The sequence below is a fragment of the Paroedura picta genome, chromosome 10 (genome assembly GCF_049243985.1).
Source record: "Paroedura picta isolate Pp20150507F chromosome 10, Ppicta_v3.0, whole genome shotgun sequence".
Classification (NCBI taxonomy): Eukaryota; Metazoa; Chordata; class Lepidosauria; order Squamata; family Gekkonidae; genus Paroedura; species Paroedura picta.
In genome coordinates, this window is record NC_135378.1 from 29,854,150 (window position 1) to 29,870,500 (window position 16,351).

The 16,351-nt window shown below is 48.5% G+C and overlaps 1 protein-coding gene across 9 annotated transcripts in view; it reads right to left on the reverse strand.

The window, feature by feature from the left end:
- FRYL (FRY like transcription coactivator) overlaps positions 1-16,351 on the reverse strand; it is a 167,458-nt gene that overhangs the window by 111,527 nt on the left and 39,580 nt on the right. The gene's annotated exons all lie outside the window — the stretch shown is intronic.

A 16,351-nucleotide genomic window follows, 5' to 3' on the forward strand; every position in this document is an offset into this window, starting at 1 on the left:
TGAACACTATGCTATTTTTAGTATTATTTAGTATAATAATATTAATCTACAGGAATTATTTATGTATCATGCATTTGAATGCTTCAAGTATTTCTATATTTTCAACAATTCTGTCTGAAGTTCTGGACCTCAGGACAGGCCATTATGTTTTCTCAAGGAAGCAATCCAATCATCACCATCATCATCAACTATAAAATATGTGCTCCAGAATCATTCTCACAGATTTTGGCTCAAGCCAAATGTACCAACCTCATTCCAGAGCCTATATGTAGAATTCAAGTACAAAGTAAGATGTATGTCCAACACCTGTGTACATATCACACTGCCTTTATTCAATCCAAAAAACGAATTTGCTTGCTGAATTGCCACTCCCATGGATGTCAAGAGCAACAGGAAAAAAGCACTCTTTGCCATTTGCCATTTTTCTTTGTTTTTTTCTCCATTATTTATTTTATTTATCTATATTTGGACTTGTATACCGCCGCTCCCAGCAAGCTGGCTTCACAAACAATAGCATAAAACAGATATCCAATATAAAACCACAGAACATATTAATAATAATTCTTAAAATAATCCCCAAGTCTATGATAAAATGGCGCTACACAGTTAAAAACTCCTCCCCACGCAACAGGCCACTGGAATCGGCCCAGATTACAACTTACATTTGGCAGTAAAGAAGAGAATCAAATAAAAACAGGGGAGCAATCATCCAGCGGCTCCTGGCACAGTCTAATACTGTGCAAAGGAACCAAGGGGCGGGGAACGACCCGAACTCATACCCCAGAATTCCTGCCAGGCTTCAACCAAACACCTGGCGGAAGAGCTCCATTTTGCAGGCTCTAACTGAGAGAGTCCTGTCATGGCCTGCAGCTAGTCCAGGAACTCATTCTACCAGGTAGGGGCCAGGACCAAAAAGGCTATGGCCCTGGTCGAGGCCAGGCGTACCTACCGGGGCCCCAGGACTGTCAGCAGATTCATACCTGCAGAGCAGGTGTGTTCCCTCAAAAAATGCCCATTATGATGTTCTACTTGAAGTAAATTACTTTCTACTTTATTGTATTTTGCAATGTTTTTATTTTAACTTTTCCTAGAAAGTACAAAGTCATTCTACTCCAAAATAAATTTTAAAAATGGCACCAGTTCACTAAAATTATGTGATAGAATAGTAATACTTATCATTTATGCATCTACTTTTCAAGGCATGATTTCATTACTCATGGGCTCTTCAATATATCTAATTCTCAACATGGCCAAATCTATGGATACTTAAATCTAGAGACTAGAGCCATGAACAAACAAGACAAATCTTTCTACAAAACTGAAAAAAGTTGTAGATTAGTAGAAATACCTGAAATCTTTTATTTCTTTCTTTTTTAGTATGGGGAGGTTAAACCCTTCCAAACTGATAAACCAATAGCTTTAAGGGGGGAAATGCCCCTGGGGGCTGGTGCTATGAAACCTATCAAGTCCAGGACCAGGAGCAATTTGTTGCCACTTGACTTTTTTGACTTCCCCAGGCCTAGCTTCTTGCTACTGGACTTCAAAATGCAGCAGCCAGGATCCTCACAGCAACACCGTGGAGGTCTCATATCCGGCCTATTCTCCATCAGCTGCAATGGTTACCAGTTGAATTCCGGATCAGACTAAAGGTTCTGGTAATTACCTTCAAGGCCATACGCGGTCAGGGCCCAGTGTACCTGAGGGACCGCCTCCCCGCCTATTGTCGGGAACCCGCTTGCTAACTGAAAAAACAGGGTGCCCCTTTGAAGAAAACGTCACGCCAGGCCTGGTGAACGATACAACAGGAACAAGCTTTATTTCAGCAACGTGGAGTCCGCTGGTATGGAGTAAGAGCTTCCACCGAACTCCAGGTGGAAGCTCCCTTTTATACAAAACCCACCTCCTTAGGCTGTATTGCCCCACCCAGTACTTGCGGAGGGAACATGCTGATACAATCATGACTCATGCACATATGCGAGGTTTTCCGGGGTTCCTGATGGCCCATTTTCCTGGAACAAAGGGCCATCTCCGGGCCCTTGTCAAAAGGTGGAGGGGGACATTGAGGTTCTTTAGCGGCCATTGCCACCTCAACGATCGGGTGGGGCGCCCAGCTGCCGGCTTGCCTATGATCACCATGCCCTACCTCCGTGATCGCGGGCGCCTCTGATGGCGGGGTTCGGTCCCGTGCCCAAGCCACCAAGGACCGAACCACGACATTCTGCCCCCCCAAAGGTCCATTCTCCAACCCCCCGGGACGGCCAGGATACCGCTTGTGGAAACGTTCAGTGAGTCGGGGCGCAAGGACATCCGCTGCCCAGACCCATTCCCGGTCCCCCAAAGCGAAGTCCTTCCATTCCACGAGGTACTGCAACTTCCCCCTGTGGAGTCTAGAGTCCAGGATATCCGCCACCTCGTGGTGCTCCCCCCCCGGCAGGACCTCGGGCGCTGGCGGGGAAAACACGGGGTGCCAAACGTCACCGTCCGGAGTTTTTTTTAGAAGGCTCACGTGAAAGACGGGATGGATGTGCCGGAGGTTCTTGGGGAGCTTGAGCTTGACCGAAACTTCGTTGATCGGGGCCAAGACCTCGAAAGGCCCCAAAAACCGAGGGCCTAGCTTCTTGCTGGGCAAATTCAACCGTAGGTTCCGGGTGGAAAGGTAAACTCGATCCCCCGGTCGGATCTCCTCAGCTGGTCGTCTCTTCCGGTCGGCGTCCTCTTTCTGCGCTGCCTTGACTTTGTGGAGCTGCTCCTGCAGCGACTTCCAGCAGCTCCCGGCACGCTTCCCCCACTCGCGAAGGTCGGCCGATTCCCGGGCGGGGACCTCTCCAAGCTCCGGGAAGTGTCTCAGGTCTGTCCCGTAGACGACGGCAAAAGGCGACATCTCCGTGCTGCTGTGGTCTGCGTTGTTGTACGCGAACTCGGCCAGGGGGAGCAGGGGCACCCAGGTGTCTTGATGATAGGAACCGAAACACCGCAAGTACTGCTCCAGTACTTGATTAACCCGCTCGGTCTGCCCGTCCGTCTGGGGGTGGTAAGCGGAGCTCAGCCCTTGCTCGATGTCTAACAGGCGCAGGAAAGCTTGCCAAAACCGGGACACGAATTGTGAGCCCCGATCGGAAATCACCTTGTCCGGCAGCCCGTGCAGTCGGAACACGTGATCCAGGAACATCCGAGCCAACTGTGAAGCACTGGGGACACTGGCGCAAGGAATGAAATGGGCCTGTTTGGAAAATAGATCTACCACCACCCAGATCACCGTTTTCCCCTTGCTGGGAGGCAAGTCTGTTATAAAGTCCATGGAGATCACTGACCACGGCCGGGTCGGGACCTCGAGCGGGTGCAGCAGACCTTTCGGCTTGCCAACCCCCGGCTTGCAGGTCAGGCAGACAGGACAACCACTGACGTAAGCTTTTGTGTCCCGCCGCAGACTGGGCCACCAAAACCGCCGCCGGGCCAACTTCCAGGATTTTACGAAACCGAAGTGCCCGGCGGTCTTAGCATCGTGGCAGAGGCTGAGGGCTTCCCGTCGTAGCCCTTCCGGGACGTAGACAGCCTCCCCCCTCCGCCAGAGACCGGAGTCCAAAATCAAAGAGTCCCGGAGCTCAGCCAGCTCCTCGTCTGTCCCGTAGGCTGCCACTAGGCGGTCTCGGAGCGGGGCGGTCGCCGGGTCGGGCTCCCATTCCTCCCTGGCCCGACGCCTAGTGACGACCCCCCGTCCCAGCTGCTCCTCACCAAACACGGACCTGGTGCAGGGAGCGTACCCCTCCCCATAATGCGGCAGACGGGAGAGGGCGTCCGCGAGGAAATTCTCTTTGCCGGGGATGTGACCAAGCTTGAAATTGTACCGCGAAAAGAACTCCGCCCACCTCATCTGCTTGGCGTTCAGGGATCGCGGTTGCCGGAGCGCCTCCAGATTCTTGTGATCTGTCCAGACCTCGAACGGCTCCTCTGTTTCCTCCAGCCAATGCCGCCATTCGGTGAGGGCGAACTTAATCGCAAACGCCTCCTTCTCCCAGGTAGACCAGTTCCGCTCCGTTTCGGCGAATTTTCGTGAGAGGTAGGCCGCCGGCCTCAGCTGTCCCGCCTTGTCTCGCTGCAGGAGAACCGCCCCGGCTGCTGCGTCGCTGGCGTCGACTTGTACCACCATCGGCTGGGTTGGGTCGACGTGCAGTAGCGTGGGCTCAGACGCGAAAGCTTGCTTGAGGGCCAGGAACGCTGCCTCCGATTTCTCATTCCAGCCGAGCGCTGCGCTGGGCCGCGTGGCGCGAGGACCTCTCCCCTTGGTACCTAGCAAGTCCGTGAGGGGAGCCACTACGGAGGAGTATCTGGGGATGAAGCCTCTAAAAAAGTTAGCAAACCCCAGGAAGCTTTGTAGCTGTTTCCGGGTGCGGGGCCTTTCCCAGGCCAGCACCGCCTGCACCTTCTCGGGGTCCATAGCTATGCCCTGGGCTGAGATGCGGTAGCCCAAATAGTCCAGGGAGGGACGGTGGAATTCGCACTTAGCCAGCTTCACGTATAGGTGGTTTGCCAGCAGGCGCTTTAACACCTCCCTCACCAGGGTCACGTGCTCTTGGGGATCTTGGCTGTAGATCAGGACGTCATCCAAATAAACCACCACCCCCTGAAACAGAAGGTCCTGCAACACCTCATTAATTAGACTCATGAAAACCCCAGGTGCCCCGCTTAAGCCGAACGGCATCACTTTAAATTCGAATTGTCCCAATTGACAGTTAAACGCTGTTTTCCACTCATCCCCCTCCCGGATGCGTACCCGGTAGTACGCCTCCCTTAGGTCCAGCTTAGTGAACAGAGTCCCTTTGCCCAGCCGGGCCAGCAAATCCGGGATCAGCGGGAGGGGGTAAGCGTTCCCCGCTGCGATGGCGTTGAGGCCCCGGTAGTCCTGGCACAGCCGTCGGGACCCATCCTTTTTCCGGACGAACAAGACTGGAGCTCCCATGGGACTGGAAGCGGGCCGGATGAAACCTCGGGCCAGATTTTTATCCAAAAACTCCCGGAGGTCCTTGAGCTCACCCTCACTCATCTTGTAGATGCGCCCTTTGGGTAGTACCGCCCCCTCTGGGATGTTGATAGCGCAGTCCGTGCGGCGGTGTGGGGGTAGCTCGTCCGCTTCCCGCTCGCTGAAAACGGCTGCGAGGTCTCGGTACTCTGGCGGGACCTCGGGCTCTGGTTTCTCCTGCTGCGCCGCCGCCGCTCCCCTGGGACGCGCCGCCGTCCTCTTGTGGCTGGAATTCTCGTGGGGGACCCGATGCCGTGCACCCACCGTCAAGTCGAACTTCAGGGTCCCCGCCCGCCAGTCCACCACGGGGTTGTGTTCCTTCAGCCAATCCAGGCCCAACACCGCCCGATATCCCGCTACGGGGACCTGGATCAGCCACCGCAGCTCTTGGTGGTCCCCTATGTGGATGGCGATAGGACCCACCTCCTCCCCGAAAGGTCCCCCCTGAATCGGGCTGCCGTCCATCTGGACGAAAACCAGGGGAACCTTCTGAATGCGCTTCGGTAGCCCCAAAGCCCGGGCTATCTGGGGGTGGACCATGCTGTGGTCGCATCCAGAGTCCAAAAGAGCCTCCCCCACCCAACTTAGTCCGTTCTCCGGGTTCCGGAGCTCTAAAATTACCACGTTCGGAGGTCGCGCCTCATGCTGCAGGGGTTTTCCCTCGCACCGCGGGACCTGCTGCCCGGCGCCGTCTACAGCAGGTCCTGGCCGTTTCCCGTCGCCTGGGCGCTTCCCGGTTCGTTGCGGAGGTCCTCCGCCCGGCGTGCCTGCTGGGGGCGTGTCGCACCTCCCCCCTGGGAGAGCCCGCGGTCCTCCCCCCCTTGCCGTTGGCACGCTGCTGCGAAATGTCCTGACCCCCCGCATTTCAGGCACAGACCTTCCCGGCGTCTCCTTTCCCGCTCGGGGTTCGGGGGTCGTTTGGGGCGAGAGTTGTCGGGGCCCGGTCTCGGCGCCTCGGCTGACCCGCCTTTGGCCTCCCGGGGGGGTGCGGCGGCCCAACCCAGGCTGGCTTCCAGCTTGGCGACCACAAAACACCACCCCTCCAGTGTAGACAGATCTTCTTCCGTCCCCTTGATCACGGCCCATTCCCTGAGCTTCGGGTTAAGGCCCTCCCGGAAGTACTCGATTTGGGTCTCCTCGTTCCAGGAGAACACCTTGCCTGCTTCCCTCCGGAAAATGTCTATATAGTCCATAACCCCCCTAGTACCCTGTCGAAGTCCCTTGATCCAACTCTTTGCCTTGTCCTCAGCCTGGGGGTCCTGGAATCGTCGGCGGAGCGCGACCACGAAGTCCTGCAGGTCCCGAGTTGCCGGGTCGCCGCGCTCGGCCAACCCTAGGTACCACTGACCCGCCTTGCCCTGGAGACACGAGGCCACCCCCCAGACCAAGTCCTCGGAGTCCTCATACCGGTCTCCATACCTCCGGGCATGCGTCAGCGCGTGGAGGAGGAACTGCGGGAGGTCGTCCGGCGTCCCGTCGAAATGCGCCTTAAGCTCTGGGGGGGAACGTTTTGGAGAGTAGTCCGACCCCCTCCGGATCCGGGATTCTCGGCGTCCGCCGTCTCGTCCTGCTCCGCTCCACCGGCTACCAACTTGCCCAACGACGCCGTGCCGCTCCCTGCCTTGCACGTCGCTCCTGCGTTGGTCCGGCTCTCGCCGCCCCGTCGGCTCACCCGCTCCCCCGAGATCCTCTGCTATCTCGCCTCTCCGCTGGCCGTCTCGCCTACTCGGGACTGAAAACTGCTCCGGGTCGGGGTCCGGGGCCCGCTCACCAGTACCGGGCTCGTCCTCGTCGCTGGAGACGTCCTCACTCGACGCGATCCCCTCCGCCGTTGTATTACCAGTCCCCCCGGGCCCGGCCCGAGCTTGCTCACGGGCTTCAGCTGCCTGCAAGCGCCTGGCCAAGTCCGCCATGGCCCGCCGCAGGTCCTCTAGGGATTCCTCAGGTCCTACCGGGCGAAGCGCCTGCCTCAGCTGGGTGTCCCAGGTTGGGGCCCACCCCCCAGACCTCGGCGCGCTCCCCGCCGTGCTTGGGAAACCCATGGCCCGGCGCCTTCCCTTGGCCGCCGCTGCCGAGGGTCTCGGGGTCCCGGACAGCTGCTCCTGGCCCCCCGATTTTCGGAGGAAATCTCCCGGGGACATTAAACTCATGTTCCCGGGGTTCGTGGGGGTCGAGACCGCCCCGTTGCTTGAAAACGCCATCTCTGGATCCGTCCCGATAAGCGCTCGGATGCGATGCCGACCCTGGAGTTCGGTGGGAAGCTCTTACGATGTCGGGAACCCGCTTGCTAACTGAAAAAACAGGGTGCCCCTTTGAAGAAAACGTCACGCCAGGCCTGGTGAACGATACAACAGGAACAAGCTTTATTTCAGCAACGTGGAGTCCGCTGGTATGGAGTAAGAGCTTCCACCGAACTCCAGGTGGAAGCTCCCTTTTATACAAAACCCACCTCCTTAGGCTGTATTGCCCCACCCAGTACTTGCGGAGGGAACATGCTGATACAATCATGACTCATGCACATATGCGAGGTTTTCCGGGGTTCCTGATGGCCCATTTTCCTGGAACAAAGGGCCATCTCCGGGCCCTTGTCAAAAGGTGGAGGGGGACATTGAGGTTCTTTAGCGGCCATTGCCACCTCAACGATCGGGTGGGGCGCCCAGCTGCCGGCTTGCCTATGATCACCATGCCCTACCTCCGTGATCGCGGGCGCCTCTGATGGCGGGGTTCGGTCCCGTGCCCAAGCCACCAAGGACCGAACCACGACACCTATGCCCCTAAAAGAGCTCTGCGCTCTACTGTCTCCAATCAGCTAAGGATCCCTGGCCCTAAAGAAGTCCGCCTGGTCTCGACCAGGGCCAGAGCATTCTCTGTTCTGGCCCCCACCTGGTGGAATGAGCTCCCAGAGGAAATCAGGGCCCTGACGGAGCTTAAACAGTTCTGCAGGGCCTGCAAAAAGGAGCTCCTCCACCAGGCATTTGGCTGAGACCAGACGTAATCAATCAGCGACCAAGGGCCCCTGCTCCCCCCCCCTCAGAATCCCATCAATAAGCCCTGGACCTGTTTGTATTACTATACTGTTTACTGTTATACTGTGTTGTTATTTGGTTACAATTATTAGTTATCAGTTATACATGTTCTACAGACTGTTTTATGTATTGTTTTCTGTTATAATGTAAACCGCCCTGAGCCTCCGGGGAGGGCGGTATAGAAGTATGATAAATAAATAAATAAATAAATAAATAAATAAATAAATAAATAAATAAATAAATAAATAAATACTGTTCAATAGCAGCCAGCTTTAAATAAGCTAATGTGGTTTGTTGGTTAGAGCTTCAAGCTGGGATCTGGGAGACCCAGGTTTCAATCCCCACCCTGCCATGGAAATGCACAGTGTGATATCAGGCCACTTATACTTTCTTAGAATAACTGAATTACAGGATTGTTACAGATCAAATGGAAGAGAGGAGAATGATATAAGCTGCTTTGGGTCCCCATTGTGGAAAAGGGCAGGGTATAAATGAAGTATCTATAGAGCCAAATATAGAGGGAAGATAAATGGCAGGTTGATTGATGGATGGGAAGGAGAGAAGGAAACAGGAACAGGAGAGGCTGTGGGGACTACTAGGGAAGGAAAAGAGGAAATAATGGAAGAGGGCTGAATGAAATGGTCCCCAAACCTCCTTTGGGGATGCTAGGAAGGTGGTTAAGCCCCGTGGTAATATCAGTCAAACAGGCCACTCACTCACAAGAGTTCAGTTCCTGTCTACACAGAAGAAATCCCAAGCATGATTTTCCCTTTTCACTTAAAAGGAGAAGGGCAATTTAGAAATAAGGACAGGTGTTTTCTTGTGTTCCCATGAAATTCTGTTAGCACAAAGGCATAATGCATGCACAAGCCCTTGTTTTGTCCAGTGGCTGTCAGGAAACTATCTGCTTTCTTTCAGCCAACAACACAATAGGGAAGAAAAAATTAGTCACTGAGATAGCTATTATCAGGCATGTATCACAACCTTCAGTTCTACCTCAATCAGGATCCTGTAAATGGAATCTTTGCAGCTTAATGGATCCTGGAAGAAAGGTAATTGAGGGAACACACTGTTCCTATCTGTTTCTTTTCCTCCATTCATTCAGAGGATAATGGAAGACAAGCAGCAAGCCACCAGTTCTCCTTCAACTGAATCGCTGCCCAAGTAACCATGCCAGGTGGGGGAAGAGCATGGAAGTTCTTCCCTTGTGATTCCCTGAGTATACTAAAGTTGTTCTAGATGAGAAAGTGACTCAGAAAGTAATTCAAATGTCCTATAAATACATGTGTCCAAGCATCCATCATGCATGCATGCATGCATGCATGCATGCATGCATGCATTCATTCATTCATTCATTCATTCATTCATTCATTCATTCATTCATTCATTCCACTGCCCTTAACTGTGACATTATCAATATGTATGTATCTTGTTTCAAATGTACTGAGAATGCATTGTCAGCAATTTAATTCTTCTTCCAATTAAGGAGAGATGGGTATATACATGAGAAAGTTGTAACAACATTAACATCAGGACAAAAGTTCCCCTTTTTTTCTAGTGAGATCAATGGTACCTAATAAACAAGTCTGGCAAAGATACTTAAATTCTTAACTATCATTAAGGACTGACAGCAAGACAAAATGGTGAACACTTTACAACTGCCTCATATATTTTTTGAAAGTTCCAACCAAATGGTGGAAAATATCCTAGGGCCATTTCATATATTTCAGCAAAATGGTTACTGAAAATGCTTGTATGTAGCAGAAGCTCTATGTGCCTCTCTATGGATTGTGGGGAATGTGGGAAGTTTTTACATTAAACCCCCAACTTTGTGAGGCTGCCTAGTTAATAATGCAAAATCCACACAGAGCATATATCCTTTCCTTAAAACAATATACCTACCAATGAGGAATCATATTCAAACCATAGAGTAATCCTACTGGATCAGGGAAGCCTCACTAGAGAATTACTAGCAGGCTTGCCTTGATAGACTGAGCGGCTGAATCCTTGGTATACTTAAAATTTAGCTTAGGCACATCACTAACGAGATAAATGATTTTAATTTACCTTCTCCCATAACAATACTTGTGTTATTCAAACTTGAGGAACCATAAAACAACAGTCAGCTTCAGCTTTTCAGTCTCCCATGATAAACATTAGCTGATTCATTTTAGCCTACCTCTGCACATTTCAGTGGTTTATGTACAGACTGGTACCACAGGAGGAGAGTTGTCCAATCAGATTATTGGTTCCCAAAAGCAGGAGCTCCCCTGGATTATGACTAAGAAACTTTGAAGTATGGCAACACTGCTGAAAACCTATGGAATGCAGGTTAAGAGAAATGCTTCCAGTGTTTTCAATACAAACCCCAAACAAGAACTGCAGCCAAAAGTAAAGAAACTCAAAACAAGAATAATTTGAATTTAATCAAGGCCACTGAAACCTATAACATGTTTTAGTTAATGTCATCCATACCCTTATGGGGAAAAAAACACTGCTCAATGGCCTTTGCCATCTCTCCCCCCCCCCCTCCCGAAAAGCTTTAGGCTACCACCTAATTAGGAACATCACTTCAAATGACAGAAGAAACTCATTCAAGTGAAAGTCTGATGCCAATACAGACTAAATACCATCAATTAAGGGATTACAAAGATTCTCTTTATCTCTAAATAGTAGGCCAAACCAAACACCAGAGAGACAAAGGCTGAGTTTTCTTCACTAAATCACTTTACATGATATACATGTAGATCAACAACTTCAGCCATAGATGGTTGAAAACTGTGTTGATGGTTGAAAACCCTTAAGCCATAGATGGTTGAAAACCCTTAAGAAGAAAAAAGAAGAAGGGGTTCAGGTTTTGATTTTGCACTAATCCCCAACATCTTTACAGACTAGGCTAAAAGACCTAAGGGGTGTTATACACTGTATTTTCAAATAGAATGAGTGAACTGCATCATCAGCTAGCCCATGAATATAATGAAAGCAGTAAAGCCAGGACGCTCACAGGCAAAGTAGGGGCTCTTCTGCAGGCATACAGGAAAATATATTAGTAAATCAATCAGAAGAGAACTCTAAAAACACTAGCCTGGTAAGGATGAAAAGCTAATGTTGACAGCAACTTAGAATCAGCCAAAAGGGAGAAAATAGGGTGAGAGGGATTAAGCCTGCTCAAAACCCTTAAGAGAATCTTGGAGGGGAAGGTTTTTTTTTTTGGGGGGGGGGGAAATGAGATTTCCAAGTTGCTACCATACAGTGGGAAGAGATAACCATTGAATGGATTGTTGGAGGCAGGCTGCCCACGGAAACACAGAACAAGTAACAACAGATCTATCTAATAACAAGCAACAGTCTTTAAATTCTACTGGATTTTTCTACTACTATCTACTAAACATGTGCTATTACTGCAGTATGCCTTACATAAACCCTGGCCAAGGTTTTACCCAAGCAAATGAACAGTTTTGGGGCACCAGTATGCTTTAATGACACCAGTGTGACAGACGTGGGCCAACCCCTGGTGTCAATGCTATCACAGAATAATTGGTTTTTATACCCAGCTTTTCACTGACCAAAGGAGTCTTGAAATGGCTTACAATCACCTTCCCTTCTTCTCCCCACAACAGATACCTTGTGGGGTAGGTGGGGATAGTCTGTGAGAATAGCACTATCAGGGCTGTGACAAGCCCAAGGTAACTAAGTGGGCTGCATGTGGAGGAGCTGGGCATCAAACCCAGCCTGCCAGATTAGAAGCCACTGCTCTTAACCACTACACCATGCTGTTTGATGAACAATGTCTGCACAACTGCCAATCACATCTGGATTTAAACTACATTCCTAAAAAGAGACTGCTAACTTGGACAACATTCCGACTGATCTGAAGAGGTTAAGAAAAGCACCTGGAAAGAGCAAGAGAAGATGCAGTTTCTCACAGCAGTTCTGAAGTTGAGGGGGGAGGCTTCTTTCCCCAGCCAGATAGGATCATGTTGTGCTGAATACCATTATCCCAATATGATTTGGAAATCAAGGGAATCAGACAAGAATTACTATTTTTTTCTCTGTGCATGGTTTCAGAAGGGATACCCTGTTCTACTCATTGTGTAGGGTTAGAAATACTGCAACCCAGTTCTCTAACCAGGCTTCCTCTTCTTACTCCTTTACCCAATGCCACATCTTCCATGTCACCCAGCTGAATACATTCATTCCAGTGGTGCTTTGCTTTCTCTTACCTTCCAATGGCACTGAGACAATAGCATCAAAATGATACTCCAGTTCTAGCCCCTTAACAACCCCAAGGTCTTTGAGAGGGAAAATTGACCCTCAGATACAAAGGGGGTATACAGTAATAAATGGGCAATGGAAACCACATGTCTTTGATAGAGTGTTACTTTCAGATACAACTCAAGAACATGTCTATAATATTTGTGCCAAACAGACTGCTAAAGGTGTTCTTGAAGGGAAGGGAAGGGAAGGGAAGGGAAGGGAAGGGAAGGGAAGGGAAGGGAAGGGAAGGGAAGGGAAGGGAAGGGAAGGGAAGAAGGGAAGGGAAGGGAAGGGAGCACTGCTCTGAATTTAGAAGCCTCCTGCCCTTCCCTGCTTTGTCTTCTTTTATTGTGTTTGGTTCCCCATTGGGGAGAGAAGCAGGATACAAATAATTTTTAAAAATCAAAGACAGTTGTGAACAGGGGAAAGCATTTTGAAAACTATTGCCCAAATCTCACATGTATATATACTGATCATGATTTCTCAGGGATAAGGCAAATGGTTTTCCCAGAGCCTAAAACAGTCAGTTGAAAACATCACAAGTAGTCAACACTTCAAGAAAGGAAGAAAGAAAAAAAAACACATAATACTTTGTATAACCTCTACTCAACATAATCGCCAACATCTTTGCCCTTGGAGGTAAATTTTCCTTTAGCTCTGACAGCAAGCATCTGTCTTTCAGATTCTGAAGACATCCATAATCTGCTCCACTGACTGTGGATGTGCTTCAAGGGAGTCAACACCATCATATTGAGCTGATCTAAGTGAAAAAACAGCCAGCACCATCAACTGAAAAAGAAAAAAAAAGATTTGCTGCTAAGAGCAGCTATCAATTAGTGGAACTGAGTGATAGAAATTCCTTGAAACCAACACCATGGTTTATAGCTCATTTCAAGAAGAAACAGCTTGAAACAAGAATGTATTAATCAAATAAAGTCACAAATAATTCTATAAATGCAGCTGTCCAACACCACAAACATTTATCTAAGCCTGCATAAATCTGCCCATGTCAAAGGCTATATTTCAACTGTATAGAGTAAGTTGACATGGACATTTTGGACAATGGAAGGACAATTTCACAGCCACCTTGGAGTTCAAAAAATACAAGAGGGCTATGAAATAGGCAGATTGATCAGAATAGTAAAGGCAAGGCAGAGCCTTCTGGGTTTGTATAGACATAAGCTAGGAAGAAATGGATGTAGTGACAGATTTTATTTTCCTGGGCTCCAAGATCACTGCAGATGAGGACTGCAGCAAAGAAATTAAAAGACGCTCCTGGGGAGGAAAGCTATAGCAAATCTAGACAGCATCCTAAAAAGCAGAGACATCACCCTGCCAACAAAAGTGCGCCTAGTCAATGCTATGGTCTTCCCAGTTGCAATGTATGGCTGTGAAAGTTGGACCATAAGGAAGGCCGAGCATCAAAGAATTGAGGCTTTTGAACTCTGGAGCTGGAGAAGACTCTTGCCAGACTGCTCCTTAGAAGGCCAGATCCTGAAGATGAAACTGAAATACTTTGGCCACCTCATGAGAAGGACTCCCTGGAAAAGAGCCTAAAGCTGGGAGCGATCGAGGGCAAAAGAAGAAGGGGACGACAGAGAATGAGGTGGCTGGATGGAGTCACTGAAGCAGTTGGTGCAAACTTAAATGGATTTCGAGGAATGGTAGAGGACAGGAAGGCCAGAGGATCATTGTCCATGTGGTCATGATGGGTCGGACACGACTTCGCACCTAACAGCAACAGCAGGCTAGGTTTAAAGCACTTAGTCATAAAACTCTGAGGTGCCACTGGATGTCACTCTTCCTGACTAACAACCTCACATGTGTTTCGTTAATATAAGCATTCTATAGAATATCTAACAAACAGGATACCTGTAAGACTTGTAAGGGGCATTTCCCCGCTCCCTGAAAAATCCTATAGCCTTTCCCCCTTTCCTTCTTCCTTATGACCTTTCCATCAGCCAGTCAACTTACTTTTATTTTACCACCCATCTTCAGCTTTTCCTCCTTTCCTACACCTGGCAGCATCTCCCTGGGAAAACTCTGTTGAGCTCTGGCCACCGGACTTACTTAGCAAACTTCTAAGGCAGACAAACCAAGGTCTGAAGTACAGTTGCCAGCCTCTTAAGTAGCTTCTGGAGTTCTTCCAGCGCTACAACTGATCAAAGATAAGATCCTCTGAAGGAAATGGCAACTCTGAAAGTTGGTCTGTATGGCATCACATCATTGTTGAGCTTCCTCAACCACGAATCTTGAATCTCCAAGAATTTCTTGAGCCATTGTTGGCCAATCTAACTTGAAGACTAGCAATAATTTTGTTTCTTAAAGCTACAGGCACTGCTTGTAATGTTTTGGGGAGGTGGTCCTAGAGTATTTTTAAAGAGTTCAGATTTTCCTACAACCCAGAGACTTTCCTCAGGTTTGCAGAAAGATCTTGACTTTTCATGGCTCCAGTCTGTTCTACGGATTTAAGTATCCACATATTTGGCCACCATGAGAATTAGACAGATTAATACAGGCAAAAGTGAACAGAGTCTGAAAGTTACACATTTGGTGAAATTAAGTGTCACATCTGCTTATTAACACTAGCCAGAACAAACGATACCATCCTTTGAGAAAATTATGAATGAAATAAGAACAGCTTATCAGCTATCCATCCTCACTACACAGCTGGTTTAACAGAATGTTCCTGACTCAGGGTAAAAAGAATGCCTCAACTGCTGGCACAGAGACAGAATTCCGAATCTAGGCCATATGAATGTCACTTCATTGTTGCTAGTGAAAGAAAAAAGTGCAACTGCAATCAAACCCTAGCCAGCACTGCAACAACGTTCTGCCAACTAAGCAAGCCTTTTAAAAAATTGGACGAAGCCGTCTTGCTGAGTATATATGTTCAAACATTTATATTTAAGCATATATAATCACTGAATACATCGATATATATTTGTATTAGTTTGGCCGGTAAGTACTTTGGGATTTCACTGGCTACATAGCTCTCAAAAACTAACTGCTGTAGCACACAATTAAAAGAAACCATAATAAATTATCAAGTTATACAATATGTGAGAAATATCTTAAACTGATGATGTGACTGACCCAAGGCCACCCAGAAAGCTCCATGGCTGAGTGGGGGTCTGAACCTGGGTATTCAAAGTCCTAGTTCAATGCTGACCACTAAAATATGCTAACTCTAAATGCAATATCTGTAGCAAACAAACAGATATTAGTTACTGAGTAATTAGCAGAAGTTTCAGAAGGCAACATTACCACACATAACTAGACACAGCAAACAAGACTCACAGCATGGAACCATATGTCCACGTAGAATGTCTTTTGAAATTTTATACAGAGCTTATGTAAAGTTCTCAGCTACTTTAACACTGAACAGTGAATATTAAGAATCTGAAAAGATGTCAGACCAAACTCAGTGGTTCTTAAAAACACAATAATGGAAACCTGAACACCTCTGACTGTAGACATATATGGAATGTTTCATCTTCTAGTTTTGAAATGCCTCATCTTCTAGATGAAGATGCTGCAATGTAATGGGTTACCTGAAAAGCGCCTATATCTCTTCACAAAACCAATGCTGGTATGAGATTTCTGTCCTCCAAGTTAAAGGAAAATTTCTTCAACTTTATGTATTCTGCTTCCCCTGCTAAACTCCCTCTTTTTGGTGTTACTACATACTGTTTATTCCACATGCAAGCATACAAAAATCATTAAAGTAGTAGGCATAGTATTACACATGAAGTTCCATAGAGAGGTATTAATTCCAACACTGGCATTCAAAATCTCCAAACCCCTTCTAAAACTATTCACAAGTAAGGCAGCAACTTTTCCTAATTTCTCTTCTTTCCAAAATCATACTGGGATAGTACTGCACAGAAGATACAGTCATTCCACAAATGGAGTGTAGGTCACTACATGCCCTCTGCAAGGGGCATTCAATCTACCTAGGTCTTGACTAGATCAGGTGGTAGGTGTCACATTTATATCCATGCCGGAAGTTTTATGACTCACTCCTCTCCAAATGTCCAAATCCCCAAAG